The 16,429-nt window shown below is 39.5% G+C and overlaps 1 protein-coding gene across 1 annotated transcript in view; it reads left to right on the plus strand.

Moving 5' to 3' along the window:
- Nucleotides 1-16,429, plus strand: part of LOC108599752 (elongation factor-like GTPase 1) — a 63,987-nt gene that overhangs the window by 24,432 nt on the left and 23,126 nt on the right. The window lies entirely within an intron of this gene.

Below are 16,429 nucleotides of genomic sequence, written 5' to 3' on the forward strand. Positions count from 1 at the left end.
GTTTGTAGACCAGTGAGAGCGCCAGCGTCAGAGTCACATACAAATTTAACAGTTACAACAACAACAAAAAAATAAACAAAATCAATAGTATATATTTAGTTATAATTTAGTATACTTCTTTCATAAATATGCTGCTTTTTTTGATAAGTTATCAATACAAAAATTTAGTTATAAATTTATTGCACAGCTTCTATAACATTGCTACGCGCTGTTAAACTTAACAGTCGCTGTTAAACGCTTCAAACATGTTGCAAGGCGCTGTCTATTTCAATTTGCTTTTTAATTATTTAGCAACTGTAATGCGTAGGAGTCTGTCGCTTGCATTTTGTAAGTGCAGCTACTTCAATTCTAGAATTCTTTGCAACTCTCGCATATTTGGCCTGATTCTTAGCTTTCGCCTCATTGCAACTCAGTCAGGCAGTCAGTCAGGCAATCAGTGTCTGATAACAGGTAAAACCAGACAAGCTAACACGAGTTCTAGCAGCACCTAAAGCTGCGTCTACGCATTTAGCCGCACTTACCATAATTTGTCGCTTGTTCTAAAGCTCTATTTCTATCAGCCATGTCCAAACGGCAGCCGATCGCGTAGAGCGTACGTGCCCGCACTGCTAATGATCTTGATAGATTAACATTGCGTTTGCTTTGCCTAGGCTGGGGGAGAAAACCTTTGCTGCTGCTGCTGCTGCTGCTTTACCTTGAGCTTTCTCATAAATACGTAGATTTTGCCATTGAAATTTCTACAGCGCCCCATGGGAACGGGCCAATAAAACAATAACAAAACCAAATAATAGCTATATCTATATATGCACTTGAAGAAATCGAGCTGCCAAGAATGTTAAAATTCTTGTGCAAAAGAAAGTTGAACGCAAATGCATAGTAAGTACAACAAAGTCCAATAAAAGTTGTATACATATATTAGGCTTAGTTATATAACAGTTTTTAGCGAGTATAACAATTGTTTAACAGTTGCTTAGACAGTCCAATATGACAGTTTAATAATTATTTGTAGATCAATGAGAGCTATTTAAGGCGTATAACAATTGTATAACAGTAGTATAACAGTTTAGCAATTGTTATTAAGCTGCAAAGCAGCTGCTTAATACTTTTTACTTAGTTGTATAACAATTTTCAGTATGACAGTAATATATGAGAGCTATTTAAGGCGTATAACAGTTGTATAATAGTAGTATAACAGTTTAGCAATTGTTATTAAGCTTCCTAGCAGCTGCATTATAAATTGACTGAGTGGTATAACAGTTTGGAGTATGAGAGTTTGACATTTTGCTATTGCCACCCTTTTTCTCAGTGTACTGTAGTTATAGTCGCGTAGTCTCACTTGGGCTTCCAGTGGCGCGCTCATTTTTCACGTAGTCGCGCAATAAAAGAAACTGAGCGTTAATTAAAAAAATGGCCATAGATCAATGCACCTGATAGATGCTGCCTTTGGCCTGACGGGCATTGGCGGCTAAAAGAAAATACAAACCCCCCCGGCCAACTAAATAAAATGTGTTGCAAAATATGTGCAACAAAAATGTGTGTGTGAGAAAGAAAAACTGCAGAGTTAAGTTAAAAGTGCCCTAATTGAGGCGCCTGCCACGCCAGCAGCAGCAGCAGGAAAACAAAATATTTATATTTATGGCTGCAGGCGCTTCATTAGCTACAGAGAGCGAAGAGTGGTCAGCAGGCAAAACCAAACCAAAGAACTGTTTGACCAATGCCTGTGCATTGTTTCTGTTCTAATCGCATTGACACACATGCAAATCGTGGGTGCTGCTGCTGCTGCTGCTGTAGTTGGTAAGTGGGCGAGCTGTTGCTGTTGCTGCGTGGCCAAATGTTGCTACAACTGCAACTGCCAGCAGCAGCAACTTTCTTCGGGCTTATCTTTATGCATATGCAACGCAATGGCGGCGGCAACGTCGTCGTCTGCATTCTTGCGACTGGGGCATAAAATATGCGAGCGACACGACAATCATCTGCAGCGGCAGCAACAGCAACAGCCGCAGCAGCCTGCACAACAGCAACAGCAACTCTTGAACTTTACTAGCAATGAAAAGCGCTTGGCAGTGGCCCTTATTTCTTTTATATATATGTATATATATATTTTGCACAGCGACTGTTTAGCATTTTGCATAGTCTATGGCATTAGAGTAGGCTGTGGCCAAACTGAGAGCAAACTCAGCGCCAAAGCCGAAGCCAAAGGTAGAGATGCTAGGCACGAAGTAGTTGCTGCCTGGCTGCTGCTCAGTGCCAATAGGCATCTGCTTTTTTGTTACGTTGGTTGTGTTTGCTGCGTTGTGTGTATATTGTTACAGGGAACTGCTTTTCTTGGGACTGCTGCTCTTACTCTTGCTGCCTGCTGGCGTGTGTTTATAATTTGATCTTTTGGTCTTTGGCGGTAATTTTTGTCTGCGGCGTCTGCACTTTTTCTTTAGCAATTGTTGTTGGCTCTGGCAACGCTTTATTGGCTTTCAGTTGCTCCTGCTGCTGTTGCTGCTGCTGCTGCTCCTTCGCTTGGAAAATTCTTATTTCTATTTTGCGCTTTATCTACAAGTTTTGTCTTCATTTTTATTTTAATAGTGCAAATGATTCCACTCTCTTGCAAATTGCTGCTGATTTTCAGCCAGCGATAAAATGCCGAGCGCTGAGCTTGAGCTTGAGCTTGAGCTTGGGACTGAGACTGAGACCCACGCCGCGTTGTTCATAAATATTTAAGCAAAGCTTATCAGCTAATGATTGCAGCGAGTGTAAAATTAATTTGAATTATTGCTGTTGCAACAGTTATTGCTGCTGAAGATGCTTGTGACTAATGCGCACCGAATTTAGTGATAAACTAAGCGCAATTGCAATTGCAGCAGCAGCAACAATTGCTGCTTGGCTTGGCAATTACCAATTGTTGTTGCCGTTTAAATGATGGCATTGTTGCTGCCGCTGCTGCTGACCACATTTGAATTTATTAAAACTGCGCAAGTTCTAACGGACACGGCTTGAGCATGGAATGTTCGTGTGGTTGTTGCCGATCAATGACCTTGCGCAGCATTTTGTGTTGCAAGCGAGCGAGCGAGCGAACCGGGCGCAATTAAATCAACAAGAACATTGGCCATGGCGCTACGCAATTTGCCATTTGCCATTTTGCATGCAATTTAATGTCATTTGTCATTTGCTTAATTGTGCCCAAGTGCTTGGCTGTGTTTCCTGCAACAAACAGCAACAGCAACAGCCGCAGCCAGCGCTTGCCGCATTACCGTTTTGTAATTGTTGTAAGGCACGCATCTGCAGCAGCAACTGTTGCTGTTGCTTGCTTTGGCCGCTGGGCCATTTAGTTTCAATTAATCAAGTTGTCGCTAGCCTGCCTCAATTAGCTGTTTATGACATTCGTTGCAGCCGCCGCGGGGGCGCATTGGCAACGTCGCTCATTAGAGCGCCACCCCTTCAGTTTAATATTAAATACACTTGTGGCAGCTGCCGCTACTGCCTGCTGGGGCTTTAACTTCAACTTTTAACTTTTATGCCTTTTTGTTTATTTGCTGTTAACGGTCACATGCATGTTGTTGTTGTTGTTGTTGGGTTCTCTTTAATGTGGCTTATACTTTAGTACCGTTGCATTGCATATGGGCTAAGCTAGTTTTTGGGCGCTGCTGCTGCTGTTGCCTGGCAGCTGTCACAGGTTCGTTGACTTGGCCGTAGTGAGCACAACGCTCTTGGCTCTTGGCTCTGTTGGTGTTGAAACAATCAAGTCCGAAACCAGTGGCCAGCTTGATGTGCTGCAGACGTGTTGCATAATGCCTTGGCCATGGCCGTAGCTGTGGCTCTGGCTGTGGCCGCAACGTAGACATCAGCGCTTGATTGTCAGACAGACAGCGACAGATCCACTGAGTAATTGCCGAGCGCTGTAAATTGAATTGAAAAACGTCTCAGCGTCGCAGCGCGCTGCTCAGCAATTTGGCACTTCGCATTTAGAATCCCCATGCTAAATGACCAGCTGTTGCCAACAGTTCTTAAGCCGGGTCAATGATTTAAATGACGCTTTATTATGCAAATTTCCAATGCGATTTGGGCTTTGGCATTAGCGTGGCTTTAGATCAAAGTCAGTTTGCATTTAATTGAATTGCTGACTGCCGCACTCGAGCGCTAATCTAACATGGCTGCTGCTGCCGCTGCTACTGCTGCTATGTGTTTGGCGTTTTAACAGTTATGTTAAGTTTGGTTAGGCGCAGGAAGTTGCGAATTCCATGACTTTCCTGCATTTTATGTGCGCTAATTCGAAGCGACTGACTTCAAATATTAACAAGCAAACATCGCCTGTCGTGTTAATTGCTGTTAACTGTGAACAAGCTTTGCTTTTAGCTTACATAAGCATGTTAAGCTGTTAACATGTTTACAAATAGTCAAAGACGGGCGCTTAAATATTTAATAATAAATAGTCACTTTCATGTTAAATGCTTTTGTTTTACACAATGTAATTCACTTGCTTTTTATTTTACATATCGATGTAAAGTTGCCAACATATATATAAATTGTTATGAGCAATTTGAGTCCTTTGTTCGTCTTTGCTTTCTGTTAAATGTTAATAAATCTAACGTAATATTTTAGACTTGCTTCTAGCTTACATAAGTATGTTAAGCTGTTAACATAAATAGTTATGAGAAATTACAGTCCTTGGTTCGCTTTAGCTTCCAAATATTAAAAATAAATATTTTGCTTTGTGTTAATTGTTATGAACTCCAAGCTTACATAAGTATGTTAGGCTGTTAACATTTATGTAAATAGTTATGATTCTAATTCTAGTTCGAGCTAATTGCTGTCAACTCTCACATAAATATATTAGCTTGCTGTTATATAACATAAATATGTTGGGCTATTAACATTTTTGCAAATAGCTATGAGAAGTTAAAGTTTTTGGTTCTCTATGCTCTTTCGAGGTGATTGCTGCCAACTCTTTCATTTATTAGACTTGCTGTTATATTACATAAATATGTTAAGCTATTAACATTTTTGTAAAAAGCTTACAGTTTAATTAATAAATAACAATATTTTATGCACTTTCTCTGCTTTAATATAACACTACTATGTTAACTGTGTTTGTGAATTATTTTATTGACTTTTTGCCATACGCATATTCTTTGCTAACTGAAATTCGAGCCAACAAATTTCACTCTTTAGTCAGGCTGGGGAAACACTGCTAGGCCTAGAAGCAAGCAAAACGCTTAACTTTTCAACGCAAACAATTTAGATTTATTTACTTTATGTTGTTGTTGTTCTTTTTGCTTTTGTTGGCTGTGTGCACAATTTTCTGGTTTAACACGCTGCTGGCGTGCTTAATATTAAATTTCTGTGGAGATAAGCCAGTTCTCTTGAGAACCAGTTGGCAGCTCTGCGCTGTGGCTTTGCTGATCTGCAATCTGTGCTGCTGCTGCGGCTGCTGCTGCAGTTCGTTATCTTGGTGCATCTGGAGCTGGAGCTAGCTACACACCCCCCACGACTAATTGTGCTCATTTCCATTTATCAGTGCGGCTCAATGAATTACAGGCACTAAAAGCAAATTAAAATCGTGGCAAATGTTGCAAAGTTCTGCCCGGCGCGCTAAATAAACAATATTTAGAGGGTCTCTGTGAGGCATGTGGCATGTGGCACATAAGGGACTACCTGTGGAGCAGTGTGTGTTGCATGTAGGCTGGGCGCATTAAGTATTTCGCTTCGAATGTGTTTTTTTTTTTAATTTAGTGCGCGCACAGCAATTTTCATGCGTCTGTGCAAGTTGCAACAATTTGCGCATCTGTGTGTGTGACTGTGTGTTTTATATATTTTTAGCTGGCTGCCGCCTGCTGTGGCAGCTTCCGTCCGGCAGTCACTTGTTGCGCTCGTTTGCCAAATGCAATTAAATGTGTGTCGCTCTGACTCTCGGGCTGCGTTGTTGCTGTTGCTGCTGCTCTGTTGCCAATTGCTAGCGTGCAACACAACTGTGCCGCATAATTGTGCCAAATGAATTTGCAATTATGTGAGTGCTGCCATGAACTTCAAAATGGCCAGCGCCAAGTCAAGAGCCAAAAGCCGGTTAGCTGCCAAAGTGGGAGACGGCGAGCGGAGGGCAGTACAGAGTACAGAGTGACATCACATGTGAGTGGCAAGCAGCACAGCAAGTCGCCACAAACCATTGTCAAAGTCTTAGCCGCACACATGACACTACAAAAACAAGAAGAAGAAGAGGCTAGAACGTAAGCAGAGAAGCTCAAAAATTTAATTAAAGCGCATGACATGAACAAAAAAATGCTTACAAAGTTACGCAGCCTTTCAACTTTCAACAAGTGTCAAAGTCAAGCAACAGCAACAACAAGAACAACAATCGATTGTCAGTGAGTGCGTTGCGACATATTTGGCAATAGCTCTAAACTCAGTTAGCCAATTAAAGAGCAACACTTTGGCAGCGACAGGGCTACAAAGCAAAGCAAAGTGGCTAAAGCTGTGGCAAAGAGAGAAATTGAAAAACTTTAAATAAATAAATTTTTAAAAGCTTACTGATATCAATTTTATAGGCTAAGCTAGCAAACAATAAGCTAAACTCAAATCTATGCTGCTATAGCAGCGCTTGCTATTGTTATTAAATTGTTTTTTACTTCAAAGTCCATAGAATATTATTTCTATTTAAGTATAGCTGTCAGTTTAATTTAAATTTAGCTGCATTCATGCTTTGGAATTTGCTGTTGCTCAAGTCTAGCAATTTGCTTAGCCATATGAGCAATGCTGCTCTCTCTCTCTCTGTCTCTCTCTTTTACTTTTGGTGGCCCTGGTAGTTACAGCGAGTGGCAAAACTCCCAAGTGGTGCCTGCCTGCCTGCCAGTAAAATCAAAAAGCAGAGTAGAAGAAAATAAATAAATGGGTCAACGATGGCTTTAAATTGTGTGGCATTGTCTCTAGCTGAGGGGGGAGGAGGAGGAGGGCAGCGACTTGAGAGAGTTTTTGAGCTCTGGTTAGAGAGGTCTCAGGCCGCTGACATCTGATCGCCACCTCTGACTGACTGCCCTGACGATTGACTGATGCTTATTTTATTTATTAAAAAGTATAACAAAGAGATTTTTTCCAGGCTTGCGTATGACAGCCAGCGCAGCGCAGCAACATCTTCAGCAATTGCAAGCCGCAGCATCAGTTTCAGTTTTAAGGCTCCCACTACATATTGCAACCTTGCGGTTGCTTATTGAGTTGTAGCTGCTGACGCTGCCTTTGCCTCTGCCACGCTGTGGCGCGAAGCACACAGGCTACGGCTGTCTGCAACAATTTGTCTAATGTGCCAATTTGATAGGCCAGCGATCGTTAGTTTGTTGATTTCTTTTTAGCCTATCAATGACAAGGCAACACGAGACGAGACGCGACTACAACGTCACTTTATAGCCCTATAATTTCCACACCAGCAACAGTCGCTCCCGCTCAGTCTCAGTCTCTCCCGCTCTCTGCACATTTTTGCGCTCACTTGTCCCATTTATTTATTTTGGATTTTTGCCTGCTTAAATTTAATTCACGATCTGCCAAGCTGCGCTGAAATTCCCTCGATGCTGCTGCTGCTGTTGCTTCTTCTTCTAACAAGCGAACTTTTCTTTTGCTTACTTTCCGATGTTGGAAAAATCTTTACGTTCGCGTACTTAACCGCAATAATTTTGCTCATTTGAGTGTCGTGGAAATGAGTTAAAGTTGCCTGCCTGGCTGCCTGCCTGCCACTTGGCTTGCAACTGCAACTGCAACACAGCGTCTGCCGCTAATGTAATGTGAGCATTACTTATTTCCATTTTTTAACTTCTTGTTGCTTTTTTTGTTGCCGCCAGCCTTGCTTAATTCATTAATTTCCCACAGCCAGCAGCGCAGCGCAGTGCAGTTCACTTCAAGCCAATTTCAAATGTGAAACCGTTGAAAGTTATCACCTAACTTAGGCTTAGACTCGAAGCGAGTGACAGCAGCGCCGCCGCTTTATTTCGGGCCAGCTAAGCCGCTAGAAGATTACACGCATTGTTGCCGCTATTCCCAACCAGCCACCCACCCACCTCAACTCGTCGCTCCCTTTGCCTTAAGCTAATCGCTTGCATCGCTGCCTGCCGCGCATTGCATTTAATGAAGTTGTTTGGCATTTGTTTGCTGCTGCTGTTGCCAATGCCAATTGCTGTTATCAGCGGCAACTACATAGCTAGCAACTAAATGCACTGTGCAAAAATAAGTGACAATAAATAAGAGAACGAATTTAGATTGAATTAAAAGCTTAGACCAACTTAGACTTCCTTTCACTTTTTTGCTGCCACATTTAATAAATTGTTAATAAGCAAAGATTATTTAAATTAATAGAATGTTTCTACATTTTTTAGTCATTTGAAATGATAAGTTTATTAACATATGTTAGCTTTAGCTTTTGCTTGAGCTTCTTAACCTTTTTTGTTCTCCAACTCTTATTTACATAACTCTGCCTAATCTTATTTCAAATGCCATAAAGCTTAAGCTTATTATTATATAATTTATATCTTATTCCAGTTGCTTAATGCTCAATCTTACATTAAGTAAATTTATGACGCTCTAGTTTGCTTTTTAATTTGTTACTTAGCATTTTGATTAAAAATTTCTGTCAGTGCATAATTAGCTAATTAGTAATGCAACACATTAAGATATCTTGATTTGAGCTGTAGCTGTACTAACTCGAATTGCATTGCCCTTGCAGTGGAGTGTTGTGGGTCGTGTGGCTGTGCCATTTAATGCGCACAGGCATTGCGCATACGCACAGTTAGCCAATTAGTTATTACAGCTGTGCAACATAAACATGAAGACGAATAAGCAGCAGTTATAACTTTTTTTTTTCGTAATAAGCATAACTTGTTCTGTTCTTTTGCAAGTGTTGGGCACAAAGTTTATTTGGTCTGTTGTGCTACTTGGGGGTACCAGTTACCAGTTGCTGGCGCACAGTTATGTATATTATGGACGCTTGTGGACAAAGGTGTCAATGGCTATGAGTATGACCTATAAGTGGCTTTTGTTGCTGTCGTCGTCTGTCTGCGCTTAACTGTGGATCGCAGCTTGGCTGCTTTATATGCTAATTATAGCAAGAATTTTATTTCTCAAAGCATCATGCACAATGAAAGTGTTTTTCTGACCTGGTTCGGGGCTGCAACAACAACAACAACAACAGCAGCAACAAATATCTTTTCATATTCAAATCTGTGCGCACTGTTTTCGCATATTTTAACTTGTTTTTTACTTTTCTTTTTTCTTGTTACACTGCATTAGTGTAGTGCGGCTGCCTCCCACGCTCTTAATTACACTCAAGGCTAGCATCCTCAGTGGCTAGACGGTTGCATGCCACAGCAGCAGCAACAACGACTACAACTTGTGCTAAATTTGTTTTAAATGTTTATTGTTTCTGTTTTACAGTTGCTGCAAAAATCTGCGCACATCAATTAGATCTATGCCTGTTGACATGGCGCAGCGCTTGCATTTTTACAAGTTCATTAAAAATGCATTTGAAAATTGTTATTTTTACGAGCCGCACGTACGCCGTTAATGCAATTGTTATAGCCACCGCTTGTGCATACTAATGCCAACATTAAAATAGAATTTCTCTCTCTCGCTCTCTCTCTCTTTCTGTTCGCTTAGTTTAGTTTTTGGTGTGGCATGCCACAGCTTCATTAGCCGCAGCTACCAGCAGCACAACACCCACAACTCAAAATTTTTGCTGATAATGTCAAGACTAGCGTCACGTCCAGCTTGCAACAACAGCGACGACTGATGAGCTGCCAAGCCACATGCATCATCATCATCATCATCATCGTTGCTGTCAGTTGCTGTGCAAAAAATAAAACATACCTTTAGCCTCTTGATTTTCTCTTGCTTGCAACTAAATTAGATTTTTGGTTGTGCCTGCCAAAGTTTTTTTTTTTTTGCGGCTCAGCTTTATTAATTTGATTTTCTGCTGAAATGGAAAGTTTTGTAGCCAAACACTTTTGGAACTTCACCAACAGGATATGAGCGCATTTAACGCGTAAATTATTTTGCGTTTACTTGTAATGTACTTCAAATGTTGATTTAACTAATTAGCAATGAAAGTTTTTTGCCAAAAAGAAGCGTCGAAGGCAAGCAAAACAAATAAGGCCCAAAACGACGTACAATTTCAATAAGATAAGCACTTGTCTAATTTATGCTTAGAGATGAGCGCGTGAAGCGTTTCGCCAGCGCCAAGTTTGTTGCCTAAGTCTTTTGGTTGGGAATGGTTAAAGTTGCGCTGTAGAACAGTTTCCAATATAGTAGTAAAGTGGACATTTTAAGCTGCAGTTTAATTTTAATGCTTGTATGACTTGTATAATAGTTGTATAATAGTTGTATATGACAGTTGTATGATAGTTGTATAACAGTTTGTATTAACTTTTGTTTTGGCGACGACAATGCGGTAGGTTTAAAGGATTTTAATACTTGTAGGATACTTTGTAGGCTGTATAATAGTTGTATAACAGTTTGGTATTAACTTTTGGCGACCAATGTGTTTGGTTTTAATACATGTATGATACTTTGTAGGCAGTATAACAGTTGCTTTAACAACTTTTAGCTACAATTCTCGGATTTATTTCAAATCAGTTTGCTTCAAATTGGAATTTAGATATTCCCACAGCACTCTCTACTTATTAATACTAAATGCTTTTATTAATTTCATACACTTTTGGTATTTATGCCACATTCTCGGTATTCAATCTCACGCTTCAGCATTGGAGAGTTTCACACTTTAAGCTGCAAGCTAAGCGTAATCATAAGCGTTGGCTTAAGCATTGCTTATTGAAATTTTAATACCAAGTTGCCATTAATTACACAGCGGGCATACTTGAGCACGCAGCCAGGCCCCCACTTTGAGCTCTGCCTGCCTGGATATCACTTTGAGTTTGAGTGTGAGTGTGAGGGAATTGAAGTCACATCTCTGTGGGTTGCGGCATCGGTACTTTCATTGGCAGCTCGCTAGCTGTATGGCAATAGCTGGAAATTGGCAATTGGACTTGTTTGTTGCTTTTTTTGGACAATCAAATGCCGTTGAGCAGAGCTGAGCTGGAGCTGCCGAGGCTCGTTTTGTATTTCCCATGATCATGACCAAACCCAAAGAAAGCAAAGAAACAAACCGAAACAAAAAAAAAAACAATCAACGCGCCTTAGAAACGAATTCGCATGGCCAAAATAGCAAAAGAAGAAAAGCAAACTCGTGCGAGATTTAAAGACTATTTGTGTTTAAGGTTTGCATTGTTTTCTATCTCTCTGCAAGTAAATACTTAAATATAGCGCACATAAACAGTTTTGTTTACTTTTGTTTAAGTTGTGGCGGCTGCCGCCGCCGCCGAGCGAAAGTGAAACCCTGTCTCTAATGAGAGTTAATTACAATATTAAAGAGTCTTGTGTCTCGCTTCCTGGCTGGCAACACCAAAAGCGACCCATTAATATATCAACTACTGAGCATCTTCGCTGGCCACAACGATTAGGCGCGGCCAAGTAGGCAAGGCGACTAACTAACAAATCACAAAATGCACAAAAACAAAGCAAGCAACAGCAACTTCAGCAACAACGACAACTACTCGACTCCAAGTAGAGAAAGTACTTGCGGCACACATGTAAAAGTTACCCAAAAAAAAAAAAAAAGACTCAAAAAAGATGCGAATCTTTTGCCTTTGGTTTTATTTAGATTTTTTTTTGTTTGACTTGCGGGGCTTTTCTTTGGGGTCAAATTACTTTTACCGTTCGCTTTCGTTTGCAGCTGCTGCTGCCCCCGCGTTGCAGCAACGCCTACGTTACAACTCAACTACGTAAATATTACAACATAATTGTTGTTGTATTTATTTATTTATTGTTTGTTTGCCAGCCCCTTGTCATTTGCATACTTAACACCTTCGGTACGTGCTATGAATTGAAGAAAAACTTACATTTTCCTCTAATGCACTTGAGCTGAGCTCCGAACGCTTTTATTTGGTGGTGGTGGCTGCAGCTTGATGAATTTGAAGTTGAATGTGCTTTTGTAATTAGAAAATAATCGACGGAGGCCGCGACGCTGCAGCGTCTTTCACTCTGTGGCATTGAAGTGCTTTGATGGCTTGAACTGACTTTCAATTTCAAACTGCAGAGCTGTGAGTGAGGATGCTGCACACACATGTGTGTGTGTGTGTGTGTGAATTTTCAATGCTTGCACTTGCTGTGGGCATTGCAGCTTTAAAACAAATTTGAAAGCAGCTATAAAAGTGCGCTTAGTTTTATTATTTTAGCTACAAGCTCTAATGGCAACTGCTGCTCATTTTAATTGGTTTAACTGTCGCTCAATTTTATTTATAAATTTATGCATTTATTTTGAATGCACTTGGCACTTTTATTGCATTGACTGTCGTATGCTTTTCAAAGACTTAATTAAGCAAAAGTTTGCAAATGTTTAGCATTTTATGAAATTATGCGCTCTATATTTGTATAACAGTATTATAAGAGTTTTATTGCTGCCATTGATTAATATATTCCTATATAAATAAAATGGAAAGGCAATAAATACAAGAGACCAAACGCTTTAAGCTAAAAAGTTCAATTTCCTGCAGCTCGATTTCCGCTTAAATAATTTCATTTGCTTAGCTTAATCTACATTATTCAAGCTCAACTAATTGTTGGCTACAAAGCGTATTTAAGTTTCGTTGCAAATAGTTTTGTTATTATTAATTTTTGTTATGCATGATTTGTAAGTTTGGCTGCTTTCTTTGCTGATGACTTTACACTGCACTTTTAGTATTTTGTTGTTGTTGTTGTTGCAACTTATCGCCGCTGTGGCATGCTAAACAAAATCCATTACGCTTTTGTTTTTTTGCACATTGAGTATCGAGCACTTTCTCCTGCTGCCCTTGCTCCAGTTGATTGGGCATTAAAGCGTCTAATGGGCCGCATATTTGCGCAGTCGTTTATCAATTTATGTATCAATAGGCATTTATTAGAGACCCTCTAAAAGCATTGATTAATGTCTTATCATCAAGGCAGGCAAATTACACACAGCGAGTTTCACTTTCTTAGATCTCCAAGTGAAATCTGAAGTCGGACGGACTACAGGAAGCAGCAGAAAGCTCTTTAAACTTAAGCACAAATATTAAGAATAATTATATAGCCAGCTGTTGTTTACAAATTGATAAAACTCAAGCGCTGCTTCGCTCACATAATGTGCGGCAATTAAATAGAAAATTGCTGTAGGGCTGTGTAATGAGACGGGGACTGAGAAGTGGCAAAGGGTGCAGCCTAAATTTGCAGTTGGCTTGGCTTGCATGTCTACGCCGGCGTCTAATTAGTCATAAAAAGTGGCCAAAACAAATGAAGAAATTTAGGTAGCAATGTCCGACATGCAACTTGATGAATAATGACATGCTGCCTGCCCCACGGGAGCAGCGTGGACTCCACCAAAGAGAGCCCACGTTTTGTCATCAATGCTTTGCAGCGGATATTATTTTTTTCTATCTCTTTGTTGTTGTTGTTGTTGTTAGTCTTTAATGTGAGCTCATGACACTGTCTAATTTGTTTTTGTCTTTTTGTGTTTTTTTCTTAGCTGTTGATTTTAATGATGTGAAAGAAAGTTATGAGCAGCGCTCTTGCCTTCTAATGATGTCGAATAACAAGAAATATTATTGGTTAGCCCACATAAACTCCACTTATCAAACTATCAAACAATCCAGCCATCTATCTATGCAAATCTCAGCCCGCAGCCAAAGCTAATCAATCAACTTCTTTGTTGTGGGGACAGTAGCCACAGCCAACACAGCAAAAAGTTCAAAGTGTCAGCGGCGTCAACAGCAAATTGTGTGTTAAATAATTATTAGTTGTTAAACAAAATATGAAATGTGCAACCAGAAGCTGCTGTTGAAAACTCAACTTTCGCCAAAAACGTATAAAACGAATGATGCAGAATTGCCAAGCTGCCAAATTGATAAACTGACACACGCAGCGGGTGGTAAATTGAACTTGCGGCACAGCAGGCGCCCGCCCGTCCGTCCGTCCGTCCGTCGTGCTAGGTGTGTTTTTAATGGGCTCTAAACATGAGCAACAAGTGTCTTCTTTAGTGGCTCTTGGTTCGCTAATAGCTAATCGCAGTCAGACTCAAATTTCTATGTCAATGAAAGCTTCACTGCTTTAAATTCTAAACTGTTATAAATCTGTCAGAACTCAGTCGAATTAAATACAAGTTTAGCTGTAAATAAGTCGTAAGTTGTCACTTTTGTTACTTCAAAACTTCGCTGATAATCTGTGCAGCTTAAACAGCTTTAGCCATAGAAACACTGAATACATTAGAAATAAAGTATCATTAACTTCTTTAAAACATTAGCATTGAACTTTTCTTTATAAACTTGAAGTTAGAGCTTACAACTGGCACTGAGAGCTGCAAATTTAAAATTTATAGCTTATATTCATTATTGATTTTTTGTTGTCATTTAAAATTATTACACTAAAATATTTAATGGATTTTTTTACTTTAATGCACCCAAATCTTTGGTATTTATACAGCTTTGTTCATAGTCACACTAAAAGAATTTGAGACTTGCTAACAATTAACAAGAATCGTTCTTTATCTTCTTTAAAAATCATCAAACTATTCGTTTACTTATCGGTTTAAGCTTCTCTGTCTATAAAAGTTCTGAAATCAAAAATATTTACAATATTTCTGTAAACTTTCTTTGCAATTATTCAATTTAAGAGTAAAAATCTTAACGGCTGTTTTTATAACATTTCTAATTTGCGGAATTAAATTCATTTAGAATAATATTTTCCAAATTGCAGCAAAAATTAACAAATGTTGAGCATAATTTAGCTAATTTCTCTTTGATTTGTTGAAAACCTTTTAACCTTTTGCTGCTGCCGCAGCCGCTGCGCTGTCAGCAATTTTGCAATCTGTGACAGCGACAATTTTGTGACTTAACCTAAATACAGCAGCAACAGCAGCAGCTAAGAATGAATTATAAACTCTCAAGTCTTGTTAGTGCGGCAATTTGGTGGCGCGAATTTCATTTCTAACTAATAAAAAACGGTTAGCTGGCTGCGGCTTAAACTCTAATTAACGCCTCATGTGTATGATGAGGTGAAGAGAGCGGCCACCAACACCACCACCGCCAACCACTGCACGTAATGTGCCTTTTGGTAACTTCTTGGCATTTGTGCTCATTCTGTCTTGAGAACCGATGTATTTTGGCCCTGGCTGGCAAGATGTAATTCTCAGAGCTTACACGTCTCAGGCAATTAGACGCGCAGACTAAATGTATATGATTTTATTATTAATAATTTGGAGTTTATGCATTTTTTAGAGCTGTAATTGCATTCGCTGTAAGCCCCAACAAATCTCAGCGTGTTTTTTGTATTTTTTTCTTAACACGCTACAGCTTCCGGTTAAAGTCGTAAAAAGTGCTCCGGTTTTGGCCATGGCTGTGTTAGCACTTGTTGCTGTTGGCCTTTTACGATTTGCTTGGCTTTGTTATTGTTTTTTTATATGCTGTTTTTACACCTCGTTCAACTCAACACTCGAAACTCTTTTTATTTGCCTGCTTGTGTTTCTTGATAAACATTTTTTTCTTTATGCTTATGCTTGGGCTTAGGCTTTGACTACTTGGTAGCTGTCTTTTTTATGTTTTCATTTCTTTTGGCCACGGCGCGTTAATTGAATTTGCGGCATGCCACAGCGCCCAACGCCCATTGTCCAAGCGTCTCCATCGTCCAGCTGATTGCACACAGCTCTAGTCTATTTGCTGCAGCGTTTATTTAATTATAATGCCGTTCGTTTAGTCACTGACACCTGGGCAGGCTACTGTATTCTGCTTGAGCAACTTTCTAGCTGTCATCACGGGCTGTCTACAAAGCTTCCGTTCATAATTTGTATTTTTATTTGATATTTATTTGAATTTAATAGCGGAGCAGCTGTCAAGATTGATGGCAGTTCCAAGCAGATTGTTGATCAATTCTTATTTTTATATTTAAAAAATTTAAATCATTTATTTAAATTATATGCAAATGCAACTTGTCCTAAGCGTTTTGTTTGTTTGACTTTTAGCATCACGCTAATGTAGTCAAGTTTCAAACCTCTACACACATTAACAGTTGCTGACTCTGTTAAAGTTACCCAAGCAACAACTTCATCTCAATGATGATTAACTGCAGTATACTTTCGAGCGCTAGCTTTCAATTTAAAGGTCTTAAAAAAACAAAACGAATTTATGCATTTTTCTTGCAGAAGTACTAGTAGCAATTATTGCTTAGACTTTATATATTATTAAATAAATAAAATGTTGAGTTATTTGTTTCAGTTGCTGTTTATGTTAACTATCCCCAAATAGCGACTCTTTATTTTAAACCATACTAAGTGCAATACAAAATGTTGCTAAACACTTTTCCATGCATAACTATAGGCGAGGCTTCTATACAATAAAAAGTGTTTGTA

The sequence above is a fragment of the Drosophila busckii genome, chromosome 3L, assembly GCF_011750605.1.
Source record: "Drosophila busckii strain San Diego stock center, stock number 13000-0081.31 chromosome 3L, ASM1175060v1, whole genome shotgun sequence".
NCBI lineage: Eukaryota > Metazoa > Arthropoda > Insecta > Diptera > Drosophilidae > Drosophila > Drosophila busckii.